The 24,087-nt window shown below is 40.7% G+C and overlaps 1 pseudogene; it reads right to left on the reverse strand.

The window, feature by feature from the left end:
• Nucleotides 1–541: 541 nt before the first annotated feature.
• Nucleotides 542–22,301, reverse strand: LOC128636519 (zinc finger MYM-type protein 1-like; annotated as a pseudogene).
• Nucleotides 22,302–24,087: the final 1,786 nt, after the last annotated feature.

The following is a 24,087-nucleotide window of genomic DNA, read 5'->3' on the forward strand; positions in this document are numbered from 1 at the left end:
ATCTCGACAAATCAGAAATTTGCTTTCCTGACCTTCAAAGCCGTGAAATTGTGAATCACTTCATCAAAATCAATACCTTTCACTAACTCACTTTTGATGGATAATATTGCACAATCAGAAAGCCTTGACTGTCCCATGGTAGATCGCAGATAATTCTTTATAAGTTTTAGCTTTGAAAAAAACTCCTCTCACCTGAAGCCACAGACACACAAATCGTCAGAAATAATTTTAGGCTCAGTAAAAGGGTTGGAAGAGATTCTATGAAGTCCCATTTAGCTATGAATGTCAAAACTTCCAATGTTGCCCAATCTTTGACTTTGTCAATCCGTGCTGCTTTTAGGTGCTTTCTCGTCCTTGGTATTTCTATAAACAGCTCACTGTTGGATACCTCATCATAGATAGTGGTCAGTTTTGGAATGAACACCTTTAACTCTTCTTTAGTGGCAGATATGAGACTCTTCGCTTGAACAGCCTCAAACATGCCTGCTACTTCCATGATGACTCTTGATCTGTTTTGAAGTTCAGAAAGAAAGCAATCAATTCACTCAAGCATCACCCTCTTATATTCTTCTTGCAGACTTGTGACTCTAGTATCATTTGCCTGCTCCCCTGCCATCCTTTTCTTAAATCTAGCTCTTCTCTCTACTGCAATTCCATATTCTTCAGATTTTAAAAGAGTCTCTTCAATTGCATGTTCCCCTAGGTGACTGCGCTCCTCATACAGAAAAGTCTTAGCATATCTAGCTTTGTCACCATCTTGTTGAGAGTTAAGCCCTTAGACAGCAGGTACTGTTGTGTATCATTAACTTCCTGAAGTACAATACACCAGAAGTACAGGTAGCACAGAAAAGTGAAATTACAGAGAGCAGGCAAAAGTGCTGCTCCACTTGTGTCCAAATATTCATCTGGATTACAAAGAGCTTCAATCGCCTCCACAAACTTGCAGCATGATGAGCACTCCAGCGTGTTGTTGATAGCCTTTTCACTGAGACTCCAGTATAGTCTATTAACACATCCCATCGATGGGGTTGATTTATGAAGCAGCGGATGCTGCTTGCGACCCACTCCGCTTCAGTTCCACCTGAAACGGAAGTTAAGAAGCAGTGGTACTAAGACCGCTGCTCCTTAACTCGTCCACCACCTCTGAGGTGGTGTACAGCAATCAGCCCGATCGAATACAATCAGGTTGAATGACACCCCCTGCTAGCGGCCGATTAGCCACGAATCTGCAGGGGGCGGTATTGCACAGCAGTTCACAAGAACTGCTGGTGCAATGATAAATGCCAAAAGCGTATGCTGTCGGCATTTATCGATGTGCGGCGGACATGATACGCTGCATCGTAACATGTCCATTCGCACAATAATACATTGACCCTGATGGGTGGAAGCAGCAAAGAAAGAAAAAATTGACTGAAGAGTTCCAAAAACTATCACACATGATGCATTTTCAGCAAAAGAGTGCTGACTGCACAAGTTAAGTGAATGGTCCACACATACATTAAAAATAGCTTTCTTATTCATTCCCTTAAGAATTGATTGTAACCTCCATGTTTTCCAGCCATAGTGGCGGCATTATCATAACCCTTAGTGCTGAACATCATTATGTCCAGTCCATCACTTTCCATTTTTTTTTAAGAATGTCAGAACTGAGGTCAACAGCTTTTTTCCACTTTAAAGGGACAGTCTAGGCCAAAATAAACTTTCATGATTCAGATAGGGCATGTGATTTTAAACAATTTTCCAATTTACTTTTATCACCAATTTTGCTTTGCTCTCTTGGTATTCTTAGTTGAAAGTTTAACCTAGGAGTTTCATATGCTAATTTCTTAGACCTTGAAGGCCACCTCTTTTCAGAATGTATTTTAACAGTTTTTCACCACTAGAGGGTGTTAGTTCATGTTTTTCATATAGATAACACTGTGCTCGTGCATGTGAAGTTATCTGGGAGCCGGCACTGATTGGCTAAACTGCAAGTCTGTCAAAAGAACTGAAATAAAGGGGCAGTTTGCAGAGGCTTAGATACAAGATAATCACAGAGGCTACAAGTATATAAATATAACTGTGTTGGTTATGCAAAACTGGGGAATGGGTAATAAAGGGATTATCTATCTTTTAAAACAATAAAAATTCTGGTGTAGACTGTCCCTTTAAAAGGAAAAATCCTAGAAATACTTATTTTACTTCAACTTCCCTATTGCTAATTTGTTCATATCTGATCACTTCTGACATCTGGTTAGTATGTGATATGTCAGGTGTGCTGTCAAATATGATCACAAAGTGCTTTGCAGACTTTGGGGGGTAGTTATCAAGCCGTCTACTTATCTGGCTTCGCCGGCCCAATACGTCCGCCTAAGCTCGCCTACCTTCGCCGCCGCGGACCTTGAATACGTTCGCCTAAGTTATCAAATAAAGCTGTCAAAAAGCCGCGGGGCGATGAGCAGCGGACTGTGACAGTTATCACTCATCCGATCTCGCTGCCCTTCGGCTTTTTCCCAGCTTTATTGCTAGCCTGTCACTAAGCACTCACACTAAACTGCACTGTTCTACCCCCTATACCGGCGCCCCCGGAGCCCCCCGCAACTAAATAAAGTTACTAACCCCTAAACCGCCGCTCCTAGACCCCGCCGCTCCCGGAGCCCACCGCAACTATAATAAATGTATTAACCCCTAAACCGCCGCTCCCTGAACCCGCCGCAACCTATATTAAATGTATTAACCCCTATCCTGCCCCCCTACACCGTCACCACCTATAATAAATTTATTAACCCCTAATCTGCTGCCCTACACCGTCGCCACCTATAATAAATTTATTAACCCCTATCCTGCCCCCCACTACGCCGCCACCACTGTAATAAAATTTAAGGGACGTCATCCAAGATGGCGTCCCCTCAATTCCGATTGGCTGATAGGATTCTATCAGCCAATCGGAATTAAGGTAGGAAAATCTGATTGGCTGATGGAATCAGCCAATCAGATTCAAGTTCAATCCGATTGGCTGATGGAATCAGCCAATCAGATTGAGCTCGCATTCTATTGGCTGATCGGAACAGCCAATAGAATGCAAGCTCAATCTGATTGGCTGATTCCATCAGCCAATCGGATTGAACTTGAATCTGATTGGCTGATTCCATCAGCCAATCAGATTTTCCTACCTTAATTCCGATTGGCTGATAGAATCCTATCAGCCAATCGGAATTGAGGGGACGCCATCTTGGATGACGTCCCTTAAAGGAGCCGTCATTCGTCGTAGTCCGTCGGTGAAGAAGGTGGTTCCGCGTCGGCGGAAGGAAGATTCAAGACCCGGCTTGGAAGATGACTTCGCCCGGATAGAAGACCTCTTCAGCGCCTCTTTGAAGATGACATCGGCCGGATCAAAGACTTCTTCAGCGCCGCCTGGATGATGACTTCATCGGATGGAAGATTTCTTCAGCGCCACTTGGAGGATTAACTTCTTCCGCTCCGGATGTCCTCTTCAGTTCCATCGGTGGCTCGGCTGAGTGAAGACGACTCAAGGTAGGATGATCTTCAGGGGATTAGTGTTAGGTTTTTGTAAGGGGGGTTTGGGTTAGATTAGGGGTATGTGGGTGGTGGGTTTTAATGTTGGGGGGGGTTGTATTTTTCTTTTACAGGCAAAAGAGCTGAACTTTTTGGGGCATGCCCCCACAAATGGCCCTTTTAAGGGCTGGTAAGGTAAAAGAGCTTTGAAATGTATTTAATTTAGAATAGGGTAGGGATTTTTTTTATTTTGGGGGGGTTTGTTATTTTATTAGGGGGCTTAGATTAGGTGTAAGTAGCTTAAAATTGTTGTAATATTTTTAACATGTTTGTAACTTATTTTTTTATTTTTTGTAACTTAGCTTTTTTTATTTGTTGTACTTTAGTTAGTTTATGTAATTGTATTTAATTGTAGTTATTTGTATGTAGTTTATTTAGTTAATTTAATGATAGTGTAGTATTAGGTTTAATTGTAACTTAGGTTAGGATTTATTTTACAGGTAATTTTGTATTTCTTTTAGCTAGGTAGTTATTAAATAGTTAATAACTATTTAATAACTATTCTAACTAGCTAAAATAAATACAAAGTTACCTGTAAAATAAATATAAATCCTAAGATAGCTAGAATATAATTATTATTTATATTGTAGCTATATTAGGGTTTATTTTAAAGGTAAGTATTTAGTTTTAAATAGGATTAATTTAGTTAATAAGAGTTAATTTATTTAGATTTATTTAATTAATATTTAAGTTAGGGGGGCGTTAGGGTTAGACTTAGGTTTAGGGGTTAATAATTTTATTACAGTGGCGGCGGCGTAGTGGGGGGCAGGATAGGGGTTAATAAATTTATTATAGGTGGCGACGGTGTAGGGCAGCAGATTAGGGGTTAATAAATTTATTATAGGTGGTGACGGTGTAGGGGGGCAGGATAGGGGTTAATACATTTAATATAGGTTGCGGCGGGTTCAGGGAGCGGCGGTTTAGGGGTTAATACATTTATTATAGTTGGGGTGGGCTCCGGGAGCGGCGGTTTAGGGGTTAATATGTATAGAGTAGCTTGCGGTGGGCTCCGGGAGCGGCGGTTTAGGGGGTAATAACTTTATTTAGTTGCGGCGGTGTAGGGGGGGTCAGATTAGCGGTGTTTAGACTCGGGGTACATGTTAGGGTGTTAGGTGTAGACATCTCCCATAGGAATCAATGGGATGTCTGTCAGCAGCGAACTTGTACTTTCGCTATGGTCAGACTCCCATTGATTCCTATGGGATCCGCCGCCTCCAGGCTGGCGCTTTGAAAACCAGGTACGCTGGGCGTAAAAGTGCCGAGCGTACCTGCAAGTTTTTTGATAACTAGCAAAAGTAGTGAGATTGTGCCGCACTTGTGTGCGGAACATCTGGAGTGACGTAAGAATCGATCTGTGTCGGACTGAGTCCAGCGGATCGAAGTTTACGTCACAAAATTCTACTTTTGCCGGTCTCGAGCCTTTGATAACTAAGGCGAATCAGCCGCGCCACAAATACGCTGCGGAATTCCAGCGTATTTGAGGTTGACGGCTTGATAACTAGGCCCCTTGATCTCCATGACAAGCTTCTCTCTTTATCTCCATGACACATAAACTCATACTGAGTTTTTGGCACAAGATATGAGACCGTTACATTAAGTTTACATGTGCTCTGCTTTAATCTAATTAGGTGCTCTTTCAGTACTGAAGCATATTTTGAAAGCATCTCAACCATCTCAAGAAAGTTCCCTTTATTGAATGAAAATTCATATTCCTTGTGGCCATGGAATGCCAGATTCTGTTTGGCAAGAAACATTTTGATGTCAAGCAATCTGTGCAAGATGTCCCTCCACTTTTTCTTCTCAATTTCCATCAAGGCAGTAGTTTCAGCATCAATGGTTTTGTGAAGGCTCAGTCCTGCTGCCAAAGTTTTCCACTTTTCAAAGCAACGTAGGAGCTCTTCAGATGTCTCGTGGTTATGTACTTTTGCGCTCAGTTTCCATCACTTCTGAAACTCAGTCACACATTTGGATATGGTATCTGTAGCACTAATGGCAAACAACCAGCAGCAAAAACAGGATAACTTCTTACTGATAGGTGAGTGAACTATCCAATACTGCAGAATTTTCTTGTCATTTGGTATCACCTTGTAAAACCACTCGTTTGAAAGTTGGAGCACTTCTCCCTTCAGCTTTTGTCTCTTGCCTTTTCGCAATACTGAAAGGACTATCTTTGTTCTGAAAAGATTCACTTCCCTTTTTGAATATTTCAACATGAAAATGGTCTGCAACTGGTATCTCCCAGAAAGAAACATCACATAAAAATTTTCTCCTTAATGACACTCATCTCTTTTACAGTATCACTACTATGGCTAGAGTCACTTGCAGCACTCTCTTCTGCTTCAGATTCTGTAATTTCCGCTCCTCACTCTTCAACTTCAGATTCTACAATTTCCACTTCTTGCTCTTCTGCAGAATGCATGCTAGCAATAGCATCAGAAGAATCAGCTTTATCAATTGGAGACTAGCAGTGTCTTTTTATGAACCCTGGCCATCATCCGGTCTTTTGACATATTGAAGAATGGATCAAGCAAGTGTTTTGATTGATTTAATTCTTGCCGCTTTTGCTTTCCTATGCTGGTATCCACTCAGCCTCTTTGATTTATGCACTCCGTGTGGCATGATAGAATATTCCTGCAATAATAATCAACTATATTCTATTAAACAAACAGAATATAATTTCCCTTGCTTTTCTAAAATCTTTTTAAATGTAAATTGCTTTGTGCACTGAGGTGAATTAAGGTGGGCTCTCAAGGCTTCAGAATAGGCCTGAGAAGGCCAAGGACAATGTAAGCAAATATATACAAAGGGGCCGATTTATTAAATGTCGGGTGGACATGATTCGCTGGAGTGAATCATATCCACACGACATTGCTAAATGAGGACAGTATTTAAGCAGAAATGCTTGTGCAATGCACCCCCTGCACATTCACGGCCAATTGGCCACTAGCGGGATTGTCAATTATTCTGATCATATCTGATCACGGTGATTGCAGTCCTCCACCTAAAAGGTGGTGGACGAGCTAGGGAGCAGAGGTCTCATTTGAAGACTCATGTGGAATAAGCAGCATCTGCTTTTTGGTAAATATACCCCAAAGTATCAAGGTAGATACATGTAATGCTAAATCGCTATAGCTGTATCAAAAATGATTTCAGGTGCAGACATGAAAAACATCCAGTTCTTATTACTGAAGCTCTTAGTGCTTATGCACACTCCAAAGCAAAATATAGACGTTATTGTGGCAACATAGGACCACTGGGCACTTAGTGTACAACATGCTCCAGAGTCCTTAGATATATCTAAACAAACTTGTGGTATCTGGTGTATTCAAATCCAGTAACACAGGGCAAACAACCTTATACTGTGGCTTTCTGGAAATCCCTCTAGCTGTACATTTGCTCTCCTTGCCGCTTCCAGTTTGTACATTCAACTCCTACTGCTGTAAATAAAGGGGTACCTCCATTCCTTGTGTGCATATAGGTAATGCAAGTCCCTGCCTGATGAGCCATTCCTACATGAACTTCCAAGCCTTCGCTTATCCTTGTAGCTTACTTGCAGTCAATAATCCACACCAGGATGACGCGTTTCGCCCCTCCCACAAATGCTGTCTTAGGACTTCATCAGATACTCCTCCTTTTTGCCAGTGCTTATTTATGTGTTCCACTGTTGCTAGGTTACTTATTGTGTAAACTATACACTTGCTACTTTCATTAAAACTAAAGCTGCAGTAGTTCAGCTTTCTAATTTAATTTATACAGTGCTTGTATCTATAAATGATCATGGTCATACTTATTTACATATATTACAATCTTTTTTTACATCATCACTTTGAATACCACATTTAAGTTTTTCATTTAGGCCATTTGGAGACAAGGCTTTTAATTTATACATCCATCTGTTCTCATGTTGGAGTAGAAGCCTATCCAGCCCCCCCCCCCTCTGTTTCTCTGGTATATGTTCTATGCCTGTTACCTGTAGCTGTTCATGGTCAGAATTATGCAGTGTTAAAAAGTGTCTTGCAATTGAACTATTCATCTCTTTATTTTTGATGTCACTTCTATTTTCTTTTATTCTTTCATTTAACTCCCTTTTCATTTTCCCAACATAAAAACAAGGGCAAGAGCAGTTCAAAAGGTAAATGACTCCAATGGTTTTACACGTAATCTATTGTTTTATTTTATAAATGTTTCCTTGCCCTGTGCTTTCATCTTTCTCATGTGGCTACAATAAGTGCAGCTTCCACATGGATGGCTGCCCACTCTAGTCTGTCTTGCTTCAAGCCTATTTTTGTCAGCCCTAGGTTTTTTAAATTTACTGTGGACTAGTTTATCTTTTAAGCTCGGTGCTCTCCTGGATGTTAGTAATAGATATTCAGATACTATCCGTTGTAGAGAGTCATCTATCAAAAGAATATACCAATATTTTGTAATTTTTTTTTATTTTTTCCCCATGGCTGTTTTATTTAGTTATTAGCCTAGTCCGGCTAGCTGCTTCATCCTTTTTACTACCATATAACAGTTCCTGTCTAGAGGTTTTTCTAGCTCTAACCCAGGCTTTTTTTAGCTGCCATATTAGAATAGCCTCTCTCTTTGAACCATTGGGACATTTCTTCTGCTTGCTGCTCAAATGCTGATTCTGTGGAGCACTTCCTCTTAAGATGAAGGGACTTTCCCACAGGAATACCATCTCGGAGCGCCTTTGGATGATGACTGTCAGCATGCAGCAGACTATTTGTCGCTGTGGTTTTCCTATAGACTTCTCTTAGCAGATTGCCATTGTGTTTCCTTTTCTTATGGACTAGAAAGGATGTCTCTATGCTGTTAATTTCATAGGTTAAAAATATATTGTGTTGTTTTTTGTTTAAAAGGGTTACAAATTATTTTACTTAATTTTCAGTGCCATCCCATATGATTAGGTTGTCGTCCACAAATCGGGTCCAGAGTATCACATGTGCCTCCACCCACTTATCAAGGTAACCAAACACCTCAGTCTGTTCCCAAAAACCTAGGTGCAGACAGGCGTAGTTGGGAGCACATGTGGCACCCATTGCGGTACCTCTTAGTTGCTGATAGCATTTACCATCAAATGTAAATATATTATGTTTCAAAACAAATTCCAGCAGTTTCAGTATAAAATTATATGCTTCATCTGAACCTTGAAAAAAAAAATTGGGTTTAATGTCCTTTAAATCACTAATTCTACATTTCTCTGTCAGGGTTTGGTTAGGGCATGGTTTTCATAAGAATTCACTAAAACTTGGAGCCTAAACAAATCCAATAGTGATAGCACTACATTTATAAACATAAAACCAGGCCTCCCTATAAGGATTAACTTGGGTGAGAGCAGGTAAAAGGTTTACTAACCAGCTGATTATTTCACCTGTTCTCTAGTTTAGATACCTGCATCTTTAATTTTTTTATAAAATAAATTCACTAGGCAGTATTTTGGAGGTAAATTTGGTGGGTGTGAGTGGGGTGTTAGAAAAAAAAATGAAGCTAAAAAGTGCTTTTACATTGCGGTCTATGGGAACTGTGTGTTCCCAGTAAATATACTGTATATGTATATGCTTGTGCTCATATTGTCATATACAGGTAGCCCTCAGTTTACGCCGGGGTTAGGTTCCAGGAGGAATGGTTGTAAATCGAAACCGTTGTAAATTAAAACCCAGTTTATAATGTAAGTCAATGGGAAGTGAGGGAGTTAGATTCCAGGCTTTGAAAGCTTTGAAATGAAGACTTTAAATGCTAAACAGCATTATAAACCTGATAAAATAATCACACAACACAGAATATATAATTGAACTAAGTTAAATGAACAAAAACATTTGCTAAACAGCATTATAAACCTAATAAAATAAACACACAACACATACTTCACTTGCATTTTTCTGCAAAGAGTTCTTTCTATGCATTCCAATCTGGAATGATTTATAGACAGGAATATCTTGTTCCTTTGAAATCTGCTCGATAGCTCAGGTCTGGTTAAACTGATTACATTCAGCTTGCTTGGCTTTGCTGCAACACAAGCGGACAGATCCATCTACTGGCTATTTAATAAATGCACTGCTTCTCAATGCTTTTCGATAGCAGTCACATGACTGGAAAAAAGGTTGTTATTCTGAAACGGTGTAAATTGAACCGTTGTAAAACGAGGGCCACCTGTACATATATATTTAATATTGCTGCCATCATGGCACTACTTACCCCCTTTGCTGCGTTTCGGTGTCATCTCTGATGGCATCAGAACGAGGCTCCCATTGGAGTCTATGGAAGTGCACTCCCAGCAAAGCAAACGCAAGCTCGTGTTCGCATTGCATTCAACTTGTAATACCAGCGCAAATTAGCGTGTGCTGGTATTATTCAGTGGAGAGCAAATATAGCTTTCACAAAAGCAATATTTAGTGCTCCCCTTGTAATCTGGCCCTTAGTGCGGCTATCAATAAATACAGTAGAAGGCAGCATTCACAAAATATATACTATCATCCCATCTTTTTGTGGCCTTGTTTGCAGTTCTTCATCTTTTATAGTCAGAAAAGGAAAGAAGAATAAAATACAGGTTATTAGGTTATTAATTAGAGGACTCAATGATAAAAAAGAAAAGAAAAGAAAAGAAAGAGAAAACTGTGATGCAGGGATTAAGAAGACAAAACAATAGTTAATGGAATATCAGGAAATTTAAAAAATGGTGAACCGTTATATTGTCAAATGGGAAGAATGTTATTCTGAAATCTACATTTCAAATCTCAGTGCAATCCCTAGTAGAATACACAGAATCAAACAGAAGATCTAATGAGAAGGAACCATGCGTGGTCTAAAAGGTTAATTTGGAGACTACCTAGTTGAGTACCTTTAGTAGTTTTCTCTGCTTCCTCTGCTATGGCCCCTAGCAAAGACAAACAATAGCATAGTTACACAAATTTGCCACAGCTTGACACTGATAAATTACAGGGAGTGCAGAATTATTAGGCAAATGAGTATTTTGACCACATCATCCTCTTTATGCATGTTGTCTTACTCCAAGCTGTATAGGCTAGAAAGCCTACAACCAATTAAGCATATTAGGTGATGTGCGTCTCTGTAATGAGAAGGGGTGTGGTCTAATGACATCAACACCCTATATCACGTGTGCATAATTATTAGGCAACTTCCTTTCCTTTGGCAAAATGGGTCAAAAGAAGGACTTGACAGGCTCAGAAAAGTCAAAAATAGTGAGATATCTTGCAGAGGGATGCAGCACTCTTAAAATTGCAAAGCTTCTGAAGCGTGATCATTGAACAATCAAGCGTTTCATTCAAAATAGTCAACAGGGTCGCAAGAAGCGTGTGGAAAAACCAAGGCGCAAAATAACTGCCCATGAACTGAGAAAAGTCAAGCGTGCAGCTGCCAAGATGCCACTTGCCACCAGTTTGGCCATATTTCAGAGCTGCAACATCACTGGAGTGCCCAAAAGCACAAGGTGTGCAATACTCAGAGACATGGCCAAGGTAAGAAAGGCTGAAAGACGACCACCACTGAACAAGACACACAAGCTGAAACGTCAAGACTGGGCCAAGAAATATCTCAAGACTGATTTTTCTAAGGTTTTATGGACTGATGAAATGAGAGTGAGTCTTGATGGGCCAGATGGATGGGCCCGTGGCTGGATTGGTAAAGGGCAGAGAGCTCCAGTCCGACTCAGACGCCAGCAAGGTGGAGGTGGAGTACTGGTTTGGGCTGGTATCATCAAAGATGAGCTTGTGGGGCCTTTTCGGGTTGAGGATGGAGTCAAGCTCAACTCCCAGTCCTACTGCCAGTTTCTGGAAGACACCTTCTTCAAGCAGTGGTACAGGAAGAACTCTGCATCCTTCAAGAAAAACATGATTTTCATGCAGGACAATGCTCCATCACACGCGTCCAAGTACTCCACAGCGTGGCTGGCAAGAAAGGGTATAAAAGAAGAAAATCTAATGACATGGCCTCCTTGTTCACCTGATCTGAACCCCATTGAGAACCTGTGGTCCATCATCAAATGTGAGATTTACAAGGAGGGAAAACAGTACACCTCTCTGAACAGTGTCTGGGAGGCTGTGGTTTCTGCTGCACGCAATGTTGATGGTGAACAGATCAAAACACTGACAGAATCCATGGATAGAAGCAATTCAGAAATCCAGCACTTCAATCCTTGATAGGGTGCATACTGCAGTAGGATTACTGCAAAAATCCTCAAAGTAATATGAAACAAAAAGTAGCAGACGCACCACAAAGTCCTTATGCAGAGGTTCTCTTTATTGTCACAAACTGGGAGCCAGAAAAGCAGAACAACGTTTCGGGCTACAAACCCTTATTCATGTTCATAACTTGTACATCACACATAATCACCTTAAATACCTACAACCAGGTAAAACCACACCTTTTTAATTTAACCCTTTGTAAGGCACAAAGAAAGCCTGTCATACTGACCTCTAGTGGTTCATACCTGAAAATACATATTTTACACCACATTTATTTAAAAACATTTTTTTTAAAAAATACAAAGTTAAAAAAGCATATTAACAGATGTCATAGCAAGATGTTATACAAAGAATTCAAAAGATCAGAGAAACAAGGATTATCACATAATTCTTAGTATTATTACACCTCTTAAAGGAACACACTCAAATCCAATTCTCTATTCATTCCATTGGGAGCCAATGTGTTTAACTTATTGATCCAGAAAGCCTCACGTTTTTGTAACAATAATTCCCTATTACCACCACGCCTAGGGCTTTGTACAAAGTCTATAATTTGAAAGCGCAGTTGTGCAATTGTGTGGTTACAGCTCAAAAAATGATAGGCTACTGGTGCATTTAAATTATTGGTCCTTATGTTAGATTTGTGCTGTATAATTCTATCACTGACCCGCTGGGTCGTTTCACCTATATAAATTAACCCACACGGACACTTAATTAAGTATATTACAAAGTTTGCATTACAATTAAAGTAGCCCCTAATCCTGAATTTCTGACCCGTTTGGGGATGTATAAAAAGATCACCTTTTATCATATTGTTACAAATTGTAACAATATGATAAAAGGTGATCTTTTTATACATCCCCAAACGGGTCAGAAATTCAGGATTAGGGGCTACTTTAATTGTAATGCAAACTTTGTAATATACTTAATTAAGTGTCCGTGTGGGTTAATTTATATAGGTGAAACGACCCAGCGGGTCAGAGATAGAATTATACAGCACAAATCTAACATAAGGACCAATAATTTAAATGCACCAGTAGCCTATCATTTTTTGAGCTGTAACCACACAATTGCACAACTGCGCTTTCAAATTATAGACTTTGTACAAAGCCCTAGGCGTGGTGGTAATAGGGAATTATTGTTACAAAAACGTGAGGCTTTCTGGATCAATAAGTTAAACACATTGGCTCCCAATGGAATGAATAGAGAATTGGATTTGAGTGTGTTCCTTTAAGAGGTGTAATAATACTAAGAATTATGTGATAATCCTTGTTTCTCTGATCTTTTGAATTCTTTGTATAACATCTTGCTATGACATCTGTTAATATGCTTTTTTAACTTTGTATTTTTTTAAAAAAATGTTTTTAAATAAATGTGGTGTAAAATATGTATTTTCAGGTATGAACCACTAGAGGTCAGTATGACAGGCTTTCTTTGTGCCTTACAAAGGGTTAAATTAAAAAGGTGTGGTTTTACCTGGTTGTAGGTATTTAAGGTGATTATGTGTGATGTACAAGTTATGAACATGAATAAGGGTTTGTAGCCCGAAACGTTGTTCTGCTTTTCTGGCTCCCAGTTTGTGACAATAAAGAGAACCTCTGCATAAGGACTTTGTGGTGCGTCTGCTACTTTTTGTTTCAGAATCCATGGATGGCAGGCTTTTGAGTGTACTTGCAAAGAAAGGTGGCTATATTGGTCACTGATTTGTTTTTGTTTTGTTTTTGAATGTCAGAAATGTATATTTGTGAATGTTGAGATGTTATTATTGGTTTCACTGGTAAAAATAAATAATTGAAATGGGTATATATTTGTTTTTTGTTAAGTTGCCTAATAATTATGCACAGTAATAGTCACCTGCACACACAGATATCCCCCTAAAATAGCTAAAACTAAAAACAAACTAAAAACTACTTCCAAAAATATTCACTTTTGATATTAATGAGTTTTTTGGGTTCATTGAGAACATGGTTGTTGTTCAATAATAAAATTAATCCTCAAAAATACAACTTGCCTAATAATTCTGCACTCCCTGTAGTAACTGGTATAACCTAAGAGACATTAATGGTATTTAACAAACATTGCTGTGTAATCAGTGTGATGCAGTTGTGACTGTCAATATCTTTTTAATAATTCAAAGAATTCTATAGTGGAAAATACATTTCTCCAATTCCTACTTTATCTTAAGTTCACTGTAAACTTATATAAAACATAGATTTTGAAGGCAGATAACAGCCAGAAGGGTGTGTGCCTGTCCTTATTTCCTACTGAAGTGTAACCATAATACATTTTGATGATAGCCTTTTGTATATTCTTGGCATTCTTGTAATCGGGCCTTACAGTATTTGTCCCTAGTAAGACATACATGGCATGTGTCAGGTTACCAGGAACCAGACAGAGACATGAAATGCTGAATTAATCACACATTTATTATAAAATAAGAAAAAATTATAATGAGTCCAAAAGCCAAATGACAAGCCAGGAGTCAAAGCAAAAGCAGATAGTCAGACGAGCAATGTCAAACAAGACTGAGGCAGTTCAATGGAGAGTGATGACATCATCATTTTGGGACTGCAACCTGTCTCTCTCTGATGATGTTCTCCAGTTTGGCCATAAGACGGAGCCTGGGAGTAGTGAGCAGCCATACACCCTCTGTAACAGGTAAGGAAAAAGACAGGTGAGTCAAAATGGCAGCCAAGATAAAAAGCAGCAAATAACTATTGAAGTCAGAGTGAACCCTGACAGCACGCATGTATAGTAATATATGCTGCATATATGAGTAGTGAGTTTTATTAAACTTACTGGAAATACCGGGTTACCAAAGTCCAGATGATCTCCTATGTCCTGTTTTTATCTCCTCCATGGCTCCTGGTGTCTTAATTTGCTGCCAATGCCTGGCATCCTGCTGTTTTCCTCACTCAGTCTTGCGCAGTACTCTAGTGCTGTCTGGTCAAACAGACTTGTCATGCTGCTGCATTGCTCCTCCCCCTGGCCTGTTCATCTTCAGTCACGTTCCTCCTGGTGGAGCTTTGATGTGTCTATAATGTAGTTGATGAACATGACTGACCTAGACTAGATAACAACAGGGGTGAGGTTATAGGGGGTAGGGGTTTTACCCTTGCAGCCTGGTATCCGTGACAACCGGTCTAGAGGGGAGCGCATGATTTGATGGGATGGTGGGGTCATGGTGGGGCCATGGGGGAGCCAGCCCGTGGGTTACTGGCAGCTGGTCACATGCTGCGCACAGCAAGCTTAATTTCCCGGGCCTAAGTAACTATTTCTTCCTGCTCAAGTGCTGCCTACCACCTGATGGTTTAACTCCCCCTTTAGGGTGTCACCCAGGTTGCGCCCCCACTGCAACCATCATCCCCTGTTATAGAGCAGCCAGTTTCTACAACAGCCTCACCCACTGCCCATGCCAGTTGCCAGTTCCACTAGTAGTAGTGTTTTCATTAACTGACAATATACTGAACCCTCAGCACTCACACATGTCTCATGGAGCAAATTACATTTCTCAAATTTAACATTCCAAAGCTAGGTTACCGAGTCCTTAGCTTTTACATTGATTAATTTTGAAATGTTTTCTACTCCAGGTCCTGCCCATCCTGCTCTGTAGTGGCTGTTCATCATCCATCAATGCCAAATCCTCAGGGAACTGCTTGAAACTGTGTCCAAGGGGCTCTAGGCATGTGTTTGCCCTCCTCCTACCCTGGAGCTGTATTTTTGAAATATATGTACTGCAAGGCCTACCTAGTCCAGTAATTTCAAATCCTCAGTGAATTGCTGGCTACTATGTCCAAGGGGCTCTAAGCATGTGTTTCCTTTCCTTCTCCCCTGGTGGTGTATTTTTTAGGTTTATGTACTGTTAGGCTTACCTACCTAGCTCAGTAACTCTGCTGCTGATGCCACTCCTGCTCCTGCCCTTCCTTCTCTGTGGTGGTCATTATCCATCATTGCCAAACCATGATGGAACTGCTGGTCATTGTGTCAAAGGGACTCCAGGTATGTATTCCTCCTAACTTAGAGGTGTATTTTTTTAGATTTATGTACTGAGAGGTCTACCTAGTTCAGTATATTTGCTGCCTGCTGCTACTCTTGCCCCTGTCCTTCCTGCTGTATGGTGGTCATCATCAGTTTAAGTTAAAGATTGTGGTGAACTGTTATCCACTGTGTCCAATGGACTCTAGGCATGTTTGTCCTCCTGCCGTATAGGTGTATTTTTGAGGTTTGTGTACCAGAGGTATTCCTAGTTCAGTAAATCTGCTGTCTGCTGCTGCCACTCCTGCTCCTTCCTGCTTTGTGGTAGCCATCATCCGTCAACACCAAATTCTCAGGGAACTGCTGGTCTTTGTGTCCAAGGAACTCAAAACAAATATTTGTTCTCCTCTTTTGGAGGCGTATGTTTAAGGTTTATGTAATGTAATCAGAGACCTTCTTAGTACAGTAACTCTGCTGCAAACTCGTGCCATGTCTCTCACTCTAGTCCTTTCCTTAACTTAGTTTCCAAGTATAATTAACTACAAACATGTCATGGAATTGAAGAAATTTTGTTTCAAATGTAATTTCTATCCAAATATTCAACCCGAAATCGATTATGAATTCCAATGACCAGAGTCGATTAAAAATTCAAAACTCAATTTTTTGGCTAATTTAAAAAGCAAAAATGGGAGAATCGTTTGCTCTTGGCACCAAACTGTTTAAGCCCTGTACCACCACCAAAATTAGAAAATAAACGTTGTCCTGGGTTAAACTGTTTGGCTCATAATGCAACTTAATCTCCAGATTTTGCTTTTTAATATTGCTGTGTGCTTGCTAGAGAGTGCTAGGTTATTCTAATAATAATAACTTCAAGTCTCAAGTCACTCTTACTTTTTTAGCGCTATTTTATGTTGAACTCAAGTTGCAATAAGTCTGATGTTTGGCATGTTCACGATATTCATTGAAAGTGTACGGAATGCTAGAGGGATGCCAGTCACAGTAAAGATTTTGTGGTAATTCTTTTTGTCCAGGTACTTGTAATATCAATTTGAATGCTAATCAAACCGCAGAACAGCGACATTGATAGCGCACCCTGTTCTATCAATAGCTCTCCACTTGAATTCTAGGCTAATTTATGTCAAAGCAAACGCAAGCTCGTGTTCGCATTGCATTCAACTTGTAATACCAGCGCAAATTAGCGTGTGCTGGTATTATTCAGTGGAGAGCAAATATAGCTTTCACAAAAGCAATATTTAGTGCTCCCCTTGTAATCTGGCCCTTAGTGCGGCTATCAATAAATACAGTAGAAGGCAGCATTCACAAAATATATACTATCATCCCATCTTTTTGTGGCCTTGTGTGCAGTCAGTTCTTCATCTTTTATAGTCAGAAAAGGAAAGAAGAATAAAATACAGGTTATTAGGTTATTAATTAGAGAACTCAATGATAAAAAAGAAAAGAAAAGAAAAGAAAGAGAAAACTGTGATGCAGGGATTAAGAAGACAAAACAATAGTTAATGGAATATCAGGAAATTTAAAAAATGGTGAACGTTATATTGTCAAATGGGAAGAATGATATTCTGAAATCTACATTTCAAATCTCAGTGCAATCCCTAGTAGAATACACAGAATCAAACAGAAGATCTAATGAGAAGGAACCATGCGTGGTCTACAAGGTTAATTTGGAGACTACCTAGTTGAGTAACTTTAGTAGTTTGCTCTTGGCACCAAACTGTTTAAGCCCTGTACCACCACCAAAATTAGAAAATAAACGTTGTCCTGGGTTAAACTGTTTGGCTCATAATGCAACTTAATCTCCAGATTTTGCTTTTTAATATTGCTGTGTGCTTGCTAGAGAGTGCTAGGTTATTCTAATAATAATAACTTCAAGTCTCAAGTCACTCTTACTTTTTTAGCTCTATTTTATGTTGAACTCAAGTTGCAATAAGTCTGATGTTTGGCACGTTCACGATATTCATTGAAAGTGTAGGGAATGCTAGAGGGATGTCAGTCACAGTAAACATTTTGTGGTAATTCTTTTTGTCCAGGTACTTGTAATATCAATTTGAATGCTAATCAAACCGCGGTACAGAGACATTGATAGCGCACCCTGTTCTATCAATAGCTCTCCACTTGAATTCTAGGCTAATTTATGTCAAACTAAAAAAATTAATCTAAAGTATCTTTATGATAATTGTACTCAAATTGTTCATAATTAGAGTTTGTTTGTATTATTGTGTTCAGTACCTCTTGTGCTCAGTCTTAGCACATGTATAAAATCCTCAGTGAGTTGAGAGTCTCTAGAAACATGTTCTCAGACATACAGACTACTAGTAAAACCTTTGGGTGTTCAGTATGTGTAGGGAAGTACTCTTGGGCTTAACCAGAATCTTATTAAAACCTCTGCTCTCTGCATAGACCATTGAAACATTTGAGGCAAGTTCCTGGAAGCTGGTATGTGTCCACAATCCTTTCATACTATAGATGAATCCTAATTTATGAATATCATATATAGTTTTGTACCTTATTCCATATTGAAAATAATATTATTTAACTTACATAAAAAGTATTATCTTTTGCATATTTAGCTCATCTTAGATTTTTTTTACCAAAATGTCTCTTTCTTTCATCTCAATAAAATGTTGTGTTTCAAATCTTCTTTAAAAAAGGAAAGAATCTTAGATTGCACTAAAATATAAGCTAGATGAGCACTAAATGAACAGTATATTTAAAAATGCTTATTTAATAATTAAAATAATAAAAAAATTACACTCTATGTGTACAGAAATAAGACTCCACATAAAATAGCATCAAACATATCAATAAAACATGACAACAAACTTTAGCAAAAGGTGTAAAAAAATAGTCTTTCAGATTGTCTCAGTCAATGCGGTTCCAGTGGTGCAACCAGTAATTCTCTGCTTTTATCGATGTTGTGTAGGAAATCTCTTATCCAAACTTATTGGCTGTTTCCTCATTTCGGTAAGTAGTGATAGCATCTCGCTAACAAAGGCTTCTTAAATATTCCGTCTGCGACTCCGGTAAACCACGTGATACACCAACAGGCTAAAGGCTATGGAAGTCCTTCATGACCAATAGAGCAACGCTTTTCAACATTTCCAAGTCTTTTTCAAGCTTTGATGTCTTGAGACTTATTCACATGCTTTTGAAGGAATCTTAAATTGGACTACAAGAAATGAGTATGTATTTAATCCATACTCTTCTTGTATTTATTTATTGATCTTATCAAAAGACATTTTATAAACATATATGTTATTAATATTTATACTATTATTTTTTAATATATGTATCATAAATATTTATATATATATGATATAATCTTTATATAAGTGCTCTCTATATAAGCATAGAATTGCTCAAAAAGTTACAATAAACATATCTTCAAGTATAAAACATATAAACATTATAAGTCTAAATGGATTTTATTATTTATAAGTAAAAAATGAATTAATAAAATATGAATTAATTACTTTATAAAAAGTAAACTAAAATGTATAATTATAGGAGATTTTCTTTGCTATAATACATTTTTTGTTAGGTCTTAATATTTTTGTTGTTGTTTTAGTCTTAATATAATAATTTAAAGGTTAAGTTTGATATCCTTTTTAATTTTTTTGTGCTACTTGAGCATTCTATTTCTTACCTCTCTATACTATAGTTTGTTTTGTATGTTGATTTTAAATTTGTAGCCTTTCTATAGACTATTTGTTGTTTTGTTGGTAATATTGTGTTCAATTTCTCATCAGTATTCAAATATACCAATATCCTTTAATAACTCTTTCTATTAGATGCTTTTTGACTGTACTGGATAATAAATAGAACAAATAATTTTTGATACTTCTAATAATTACATTTTCTCTTTTCATATTTTTTATTTCTTCTCTAGCTATTTCAATTCTTTCTTGTATATCCATACATTTTTCTTTTAATATAATTGACACAATTAATTGGAGAAGTGAAAATAAACATAATGAATTGTTAAAGTTAGAGGGTAAATTGATCTATGAACTCAGTACTTTAAAACCAAATGGATTGAATTAGGAGCTTGAGATAAATTGCTTTTTATAACAGAAATAATTTTATAATATATTTTTAAAGCAAATCTACTATATTTATTATTTTTTAATTTATTTTTTTATAAAGTAATTAATTAATTTGTATTAATATTTTTTTTTACTGATAAATACTATAATAGATTTTGACTTTGAATGTTTATATGTTTTATATTTGAAGATATGTTTACTGTAACTGATGTTTTAAGCAATTCTATGCTTATATAGAGAGCACTTATATAGAGATTATATCATCATATATATGTATGATACATGTATTACAAAAATAATAAGATAAATATGAATAACATATATGTTTATAAAATGTCTTGATAAAAATAAATAAATACAAGAAGTATCTAGTATGGATTAAATACACATGCATTTCTTATAGTCCACCTTAAAAATCTAAAGTTAAACATAGTTTCTATAAAATCCACCTTAAGATTCTTACATAAGCATGTAAATTAGTCTCAAGACATCAGAGCTTGAGAAAGACGTAGAAAAATAGCCAATAAGTTTGGGTAAGAGGTTTCCCACACGACATTGCTAAAAGCGGAGAATTACTGGTTGCACCATTGGAACTTCATTGACTGAGACAATCTGACTATTGTTTTACACCGATAGCCTACCGCTCGCGCCAGCCTTACTGACCCCTTCCGACCGCAATAAAGCCAACCAATCTAACACCAGTACTCTAGAAGCCCTTTGTACCTGCACACCTCTGCGTTGACAGAATGCCTCCCAGCAGTCCCAGTGACTCTTATAAGCTGACCATGTCCTTGGCGCCAAAGATGCCTTAACCAAGGCCAGTATGCTCATCCAACCTTCACCAGCTGACAAAGAGAAGAAGGGCATGTTAACCCCTCCTCTGCCGCCATGGGTGCCGCTGCTCTAAACTGCTCTCATTTAAATTGAGAGAGTGCATCCGCAATAATGTTCTGCACTCCCGGGACGTGTTTGGCGGTAAATTGTATATTGCACTGCAAGCATCGTAACACCAGATGCCGCAGGCAGAACACACCACCTTCAAACTTCATGCCCATGAGTCTGAATGCCGAGGGATGCAGCAGCAGTAGGCGGAAGGCCGACTCAATGTCTAGTTTCGCCAACAACGCTCCCGGCCCGCACGCTCTGACCACGTTCAGCGCACGATCAAACGATTGATAGTGCACAGAACTCAATACTGGGTCAATTGCGTCGTTATCCGACTCCCCTTTTGGGAAAGAAAGGTGATGTATTAACCTGAACTTCCCTTCCTCTTTCTTGGGCACAACTCCCAATGGGGAGATCACCAGATCTTCCATCGGGCAGGTGGAAAATGGCCCTGACACCCTGCCCAGCGCCACCTCCTTTGCCAACTTTTCCCGGACTACGTGTGGGAATTTGTAGGCCATTTTCGAATTTCTGTGCACTGGGGAACCCACCACCCGTCCCATGACTGGTACCCGAAAACCCCATTCCAACCCCGACCTTAGCAGCTCAGCTGCTTCTATGTCGGGGTAGTTCGCCAGCCATATCAACATGGCCTTCAACCTAAGCAGGGTTGGTGCCCTTGACTGTAACTCCTGACTTAGGCAGGAGTTTGGGCTGTCCCTGGTCCTTTTGTTTCCCGCAATCAGCTCCTGGGTGAGGCCCTGCACAGAACTTGCAGATGTGACGAAAGGAGCAACTGCTCCCCCTATCACACTGCCTATCCTGGAATTTCCAGCATTCCCTCCCCTTCCTGCCCAGCCGCAGCCCTTGGCGCGGCGGAGCTTGACGTGACGCCACGGGGGAGGGGGAACCGCCCTCCACTCCCAGTTTGGACCACAAATGCATATCCTGCGTCCCAAAATGCAGTAAGGGGTTCCCTACCATCTTTCTCCTGAAGGCCATGTCGTATTCACGCCATGCACCTTCCTTAAATCTCGTACGGATATCCTCTATGGTATCCTGGTACTTAAACAGGTTGTGCCCTGCAATGGCCATCTGTCAACATAGCCGAGCCGTCCGCCGCTCTTTCTTTGGCCCTAAACGTGTCTAGAGAGAGCTCAAATACATTAACGTATTTTCCCTCCTGTATCTTTTTAACGACCTTCGCTTTCAAATGGCCGTAAAGCGAGTGGACCAAACAGGGGTATGTATCCCCTTGTGCCGCCACTTTACGTGGCACTGATCCCACTTGCGTTATAGCGCCCCCTAAAGATTGCGACCCCTGCAGCTCAAGTGCCTGATCTATAGCGCCTGCCTTGTCTTTGGCTTGCGCCGACGCCATCTTCTTTATCCACCTAAACATCCTGCGCTGACCCTTGCCCACTAATCCGAGATCCTCCCCGCTATCTGATCCTGACTCGCTAGAGGATGACCCCGTGTCAGTGTGCATGATGTCTGGTGCATTGCACTCACCCTCGCCTTGAGTCCCAGCTCCAGAATGGGTTGCTTGACTTGCAGCATTCTGTATTCCGCTGGGCCCTGCCACTGCCAGGGCGCTGCTTGGGCTTGATGCCATCTCTGCTGTGCTTGACTGGACCTGTTGAGACAAAACAACTTGGGGGGTACTCTGGTCTGCGAGAGGGACAACAGGGGAAACTCCCTCTCTCTCCTCCCCCGGCCTCCCCCCAACTGACATACCCAGCACATTAGCCACAGCATTCCTAATAATTGCCTCCTGTGCAGCCCCATCCCGGGCGAAACCACTAAACCCAGGCTGGGGCCTCACAGTATCCCTTGCATGTAGCGCTGCCTCAACAGCTCTCCTGATCATATCCTCATCCACCCCACTATGTGTCTGACCCCCTCTAGGGATCTGCCCCCTGTCATACTGCGTTTCATTCAGCACATCACTCGGTCTCACATTTCCCCCAGCCCTAAACTGAGAAGTTCCCTCATATCCATGAGTTATCCCCGCATGGCCCCAACCCCTATGAGGTTCATAACTCATTCAAGTCTCCAATCGACCATATGCCCCCATAGGCCCACCGGCCTCTGGCACTGCATCTGCGCCTGCATACCTCAGGTTCATACCCCCCCTCATGCAAGCTTGTCCCGATGCGACCCCTCTACCAGCGCTCCATAATGTGCCTCCACTCTCTCTCACAACAATCGCGGGCCTTTGCCCTTCATTGCCTCTATCTGTAACCACCACCTGTGCACTCGTGCTAGGCCACTCTGAAGGCCTTACCCCTAAACACACTGATCTGCCTGACACACCTGATGGGCCCGCATGAGGACCGCGATCTACCACCCTGTGCGCATGCGCACTATCAACATGCATAGCCACGTGGGAGCCAACTGTGCCACTCGTTCTCCTCCCGGCACCCGGACCATCAGCAATACTCCTACCCGGTAAGTGACCCCCACTGCTACCTGCCTGCCCCCTTGGTGACCCGCTCATGACCCGGAGTCCCCCCAAGTTACCTTCGGGGCTCCGGTCACGCGAGCCGGACCGTTCACCTCCATGTCCTCCCTCAGAATGGCTGCCGCGATCTCCCTCCTCCTCAGAACTCTCGGAGGAGATCTCGCGGGAACCGCCATCCGAAGGGCCAGACTCCGCTGCGCACTCTGCAATGTGGCTGCGCTCTGGGCCTGGTCCCATATCACCGCCGGCCCCGCGCCAGCCACGCCAAGGCCCTGATCCCCCACAGGAGAGCCCCCAGTAAAAGACTGGGCCAAGGCTAGGACCGACACCAAGGCCGCCGGTGGCAAGGCCGCAATCTGCCCTGCTAGGCTGGCCCCTGCATCCGCTGGGGCCACCGGATTTGACCCCCTCTCAGTTCCCACCATAGCCCCCTCACAGTAGCGATAACCCTGCCTGGCTGCGGTCCAGGGCTGGATGCTACCTCCTTAACCCCACTAGTCTGGGCCTTCCCCTTAGGGCCTGTACCCCCTACGGTTCCCCCAGCTTTCCCCTTTCCTTTATTAAAACTCCTAGCTGGTGGGGATTTTTGGGGAGTGGGAGGTACCACATCTTCTGACTCAGGCTCCTGTCTTTGCTTTGCAGGTCCTTTTTTCCTCGCAGCCATCTCCACAACCTCCCTGTAACGCTAGGGAGGAACAGATCTTCTCTTGGATCTCTCCATGCTTCACTTCAAGAACCTTCAGCCAACTTCAGAAACCTTCTCCTTGAAGTCTGGAAACCAAAAGAGGCTGATCTCATTGTTGCAGGACCCTATAAAGGTAAGAAACAGACACCTCCTCTCCACATTGCAACATTGTAACAACACCATTTAGCATTACTCCAGACTTCAAGTTGGTAAACCCTTAATTTTGTTCCAGGCCCACTAGAGGGCCCTCCA

This window comes from Bombina bombina, chromosome 7 (assembly GCF_027579735.1).
Source record: "Bombina bombina isolate aBomBom1 chromosome 7, aBomBom1.pri, whole genome shotgun sequence".
Taxonomy (NCBI): Eukaryota; Metazoa; Chordata; class Amphibia; order Anura; family Bombinatoridae; genus Bombina; species Bombina bombina.